This window comes from Phragmites australis, chromosome 11 (assembly GCF_958298935.1).
Source record: "Phragmites australis chromosome 11, lpPhrAust1.1, whole genome shotgun sequence".
Classification (NCBI taxonomy): Eukaryota; Viridiplantae; Streptophyta; class Magnoliopsida; order Poales; family Poaceae; genus Phragmites; species Phragmites australis.
The window spans coordinates 17615660-17620949 of record NC_084931.1 but is presented as its reverse complement, the minus strand read 5'-3'; the positions used below and the strand labels follow the sequence as shown (position 1 = coordinate 17620949).

Here is a 5290-nt window from a genome sequence, read left to right as displayed (position 1 = left end):
ACAACTAAATATCAAAAGGATGAATATCAGGTGAAGATAATCTCCAAGTTGATAGATAAGAGGCAAAGGAATTTAATACCTAACTGTGTACATTTGTACGCGAATTTTATACCTCTAGCAACGAAAATAACAACTCTAATATGGTGAGAAATTTCAGCTTAAGCACGAAAACAAAAATTGTAACCGAAAGACGAAAAACTTACAAACTCGCAAGGAAACCAATAAAGAAAAATGAGAAGAAGGTGAATTCAAGCACAAGAGTAAATATAAATTTTATTGCTTGCAGAGATAAGCTCTATTTTAAGCGGATTATAAAGATTTTCTCTTACAAAACTCTAACATGATATATAGGCTAAGCACTCATATTCCTCTCATTTAAAACCATAGCACAAAACTCTCATATGAATAATTTAAGAGGCTCGAGTGATTAGTTCACATCTCCCACATAGTACTACCTCTCTATTTATAACTTAGATTACTTGACCCTAAATTTTCTAGCTTGTTCCTAAAATACTCATTTCTTGTAGTACATTTCTATCTACCATCAAGGGTATTATGTCGCGTGCACCTCCATTCTTCCTATGATTTTGAGGCCAAACCGCAAAACCCCTTGCATACTTCTCAAAGCATGACTTATTGCCACTTACTTGACCTCAAGCAAGCATCCCGATGTCGGTACGTGTACTCTATCTTACGATCTTGACCGTTGGCAAATCTCTCCCGCTCCCAATCCCTCGGGCTACCTTGTCACTTACACTGGTATTCATTTTGCTTGACTTTATCAACACGCCATCTTCATCCATCTTTCATGTTTTGCTTGACCTCCACATGTACAACTAGGATTACCTTTGACACTGTCCAGTCTCCTCGATCGTGCGGCACCAACCATCCCGTTTGGCCTCGGTCATCCTGCCATCGGCCACTACATTACATCTATTACCTACACATTATGAGACAAGCAAACATATTTTAACAGTTCTAACTTTAGTTAGTCCAAAATCAAAATTCTCAGTTGAAATAATATTCCCAAGAAGAATCATGAACACAGGACAAACATACTTCATATAGGGTACCCAAAAGTTCCAATTCAAACCCAGAAGTTCTAGTTCAAACCCGGAAATTACAGACCAAACCCGAAAGTCCCTATCCAAACCTGAAAGTTTAGGATTCAATCTAGATAGGAGCTCTCGGTTTTGGTTTTCCAAGGAACCCGGAAGTTTTAGGTCCAGGTTGAAAGTTCCGGATTCATACAACCAAAATTAAACACCGGAAGCTTCGGTGATAAAAACTCTAAACGCCATATATTCATCCCGAAGTTCTAGTTCACCAGAATCAACACATTAAAACTTAAGCAAAAATGAAGATTATCAAATCAAATCAATATCAATATCAATCACTTATCACCAATAAATCAAGACATATTTTAATTTAGTTTCTCAATTTAAAATAAAAACTGCTACCATTTCCCATCAAGCAAATTAAGCAATTTTCCGACACATAGAAAGACCTTTTACCCAACACTAAAGTGGCAGAACACGAACCTTTTCCTGCCCAAGGATGTACGAGAGAATAATCATGGAGATTATTCTCCAGCCACTGCTAATCACCAGACATGATGGCGATTAGCACGATGCCTATGCCTATTCTGTGGGTCGCGTCATTACGGCTTCGGCCTGCCTAGCTACCTTTGATTAGTGGTGGGGGCTCCAATCGCGGCGCCAGGATCCAAACGTAATCTTGCGCGCTGTTGCGTGCAAGCATCCTCCTCCTCCTGCCCTCATCTCATTTCCCGTCCTGCACCCTGGCGCCTGACGCCGTATGAACAAGAGAACGAAAAGCGGTATGATCGCCCACATCGATTGATAGCCAGAGGGGAGAAACAAAAAGGAAAAGGTGCAAAGAAAACGCAATCTTGTCGCACTTGCCACCTATTTCTGCGAGATGTTATTGTATATATGAACACCGAGAACTCTCACGAAACCGAGACCGGTTGCGAGTGGATCATCTATATGTTATGTCATGCACCGCGTGTTATGGTTTGAAAAAACTATATGCGTATGGCTTGATAAAACTATATGAATACGGTGCGGAGTCGAGACATGAAAACCTGTGTACGCTTCTTTGCTAAAGTGATGTTTTTATAGAGAGTAAATTGTTTACCAATGAACTCTGGGTGTCTCAATACGTAATATCTGAATATATCTATGAACATTTTTGTAGATAAGAAAACGATGTATTTTATCGAAAAACAAGGTTTTCTTCCGGGTGCCGGCATTTATACGTCCCGTTTCTACTGTCTTGTGTTCCCACGCGGCAGATGCAGTTGCAGGCTGTCTGCCTAGCCTGTTGCGTCAGCGTGGTGTCACCGGGGAGAGTGATTAGGCGACGTTACAGACAGTACGCAAGTGCACTATTGTTTTAGGCTTAATTGGTAGTGGTATTTTAGGTTCGCATTGCGTCTGGGTTTGGACTATCTCCATGAGGTGATGGCTGCCTGCTGTGCATAGGACCTACATGAGACAGCGTGTGGCAAATGGCAAAGTACAGTCAACTATGCATGTGTTTATTTTTATTTTTGCTGAAAAGTACTTGATGTTGTCTAATTGGAGTAAATAACTTTATTTATTTAAACATCGAGCGACTGATTATGTGTTGTCGATGGGTGGCAGTCTCTCATCAGCTGCGTGACAAGAAACTGTGTATGCATATGTGTTTGGCCTATCATATCAAAAATTCAGGATACATGATCGACGAGTGCCGATTATCAATATTAGCATGGACAGAAAAAACCCGGAATATTTGTTCGGGGAATTCGAACCTACTTTCATAGGCCAGCTTTCTGATCAATAACCGTCTGACAGAGTTTCTACTTACAGGTGCTGTCCTCAGGATAAAGTGAAATCTTCTCGAATTACAATGGCGCATGGCATATCTTGTAATGTAGAAACTTAAGCGGCATGATTGAAGTGAGAAAATAGTTATGTTAAGTGCAGGAAAATTAATTAATAATTTGTGAAAATATAGTCTAATACTCGTGTGTGTATATATAGACGCAGAATAGCCTCGCGCTACGCACTGGCCGGCCGCGCAAGCCCCGGCCAAGCCATCCTCCCTCCCGTGCAGTTACAATATGGTGAACTGCAGCATTGCTTATTGAAATACAATATGAAAAACTAAGTTACAACATGGTGAGTATTGCAGTGTTGCAGTTGAAATACATCATGTAGAACATTGTAGTTACAATATGATGAATTGCAATGTTGCTTGTTGAAATACATCATGTAGAACTGAGTCACAACATGATGAGCATTGCAGTATTGCAGTTACAACCATTCTAGTTACAGCCTGCTGAACACTACAGTTACAACATGGTAGACAATCTAGTTATAACATATGTAATCACTTTATGTGTGTAGTTACAATCACTTTATACTACATGTTGTAACTCGTCTATGTACGTAGTTGCAACTGGTTGCAATCGCTGCTCACGGGGTGGGAACGTATTTGGTCATCTAGTGGGCCCACGGGGTGGTGGGTGGTAGCACGTTCGGTTGTGTGAGGCTAGCACACACATCAGATCTTCTTTGGTTGCGTGAGGCTAGCTCGATCGAACGTACGCGAGCCCTGTTCGCAGCGTGCATACATGTTGCGCATAGGCACATAATAGTAGTTATATATATATATATATATATATATATATAGTTTTAAACATGGATATACATAATGTAGTTATTAAATTATGTATACAATCCTAAAATTCGATGTAGTCTTTTGATTGTGTACTTATTCATTCTACGCTGAAGCTATTATTCTTTAAGAGCAGGCCAACACATGCTCATTGGTGTTGGAAACTACTGTTGCCAAACAAAGTGATGGGTCTTCGGATCTCGGATCCGAAGGCTAGAGGGGGAGATACACAAAGTGATGAAGCCTCTATTGGAATTAATGTCATATGTCCTATCAGTTAGAGTTACGCCTCATTTATAGGTCATAACCAACCATTTATTGTTACAGTTTATAATATTACCCCTCCAACTGCCACATTCTAAGAGATTATTTACAATCTTGCCCTTTATGGTCTTCGGCCGCTAGCAACGGTCCTCCCTTTGCTTGGACCCCTGAAGGTCTCCACTCAGCAACACCTTTTGCATCCCTTCGGTTGTCCCTCGCGACACCGAGCGAAGTCCTTCAGCCAATCTCTGAAGGCCCGATGAAGGCTTCGCTCATCCCAGTTATTGGAACCGCTTTTGTAGCGCCAAGATCTTAAAGGGTTCCCGCATCATGGCAAATTCACGATAACTAAGAGCTTTTTTAGTTTGTGGTGGCCGTAGAGGTCTTGGACTCAAGATCCGAAGGGGGCATGTGAGACCATTCCCCAACAACACCCCCCACGGGCAAGGTTCCTCCTCGATGGGTCGAACCCGTGAATTAGATGGTATCACCGAATGTCGTCCCCCTCGGCCCATCAAAGGTATCGCGCTATATGTTTCATATTCAGCAAATTTGGCCCCCTTTTCTTACCTGAAGGCTTTATCCTTTCTAAAAGTGACGGTGTTTGGCAAGATGATTCGATTTTCAGAACATCGGTTACTATTTGTTTGTCTTAACTGCCATTAATGCGATGGTTTGATTCCCAACGTGTGGTTTTTTGAGTATTCTTGAGCTGGCATTTCTACCACTATATAAGTGTTACCCTGCAGTTCATTTCATTTTACCGCAAACGCATTACCTTCAAGCCCCCGCAATCTGCTTCCATCGCTCTGCCCGAAGCCACCTGACAACCTTCGCACCTTTAACCAAAGTTGAGGCATCCTGAGCCAATGGCCCCAAAAAGCAAGTCTGCGAAGCCGAAGATCTACTGGATTAGGTAGTCGAAAGTTGACGAAGGGGTCTTGGCCGGGCTGAAGAAAGAAGGCTTGATAAACGATATCTCAAAAGTTTGGCTCCCGAAGGACCAAGAGATCCCGAGCCCGAAGGATGATGAAGCCATTGTCTTTGTGGATTACTTCTGTGTAGGACTTCGCCCACCCTGTGATGAGATGGTGGCGAAGGTCCTTAAGTTGTACAAAGTTTTTCTTCATCAATTGACACCGAACGCCATCATTCGGCTCTGACTTTTCACCTGGGTTGCACGATCAGAAGGAGCGAAGGCCTCCACCAGAGTTTTCGTAGCCGCTCACTAGCTCCACCACCAGCCAAACTCAGTTTTCATGGAGAACATGCAATGCGAAGCTCACTACGGTTGTGTTAATTTCTCTTACCATGTAGTCTTGGCTTTGGCTACGCATGT

At 42.1% G+C, this 5290-nt stretch overlaps 1 long non-coding RNA gene across 1 annotated transcript; it reads right to left on the bottom strand.

The window, feature by feature from the left end:
• Nucleotides 1–271: 271 nt before the first annotated feature.
• LOC133883905 (uncharacterized) lies at nucleotides 272–1906 on the bottom strand. Its single transcript, XR_009903025.1, has 2 exons — nucleotides 1542–1906; nucleotides 272–940 (listed from the first exon to the last, which is right to left on the bottom strand). It is a non-coding gene; the product is annotated as an uncharacterized LOC133883905 (long non-coding RNA).
• Between the last annotated feature and the right edge of the window lie 3384 nt (nucleotides 1907–5290).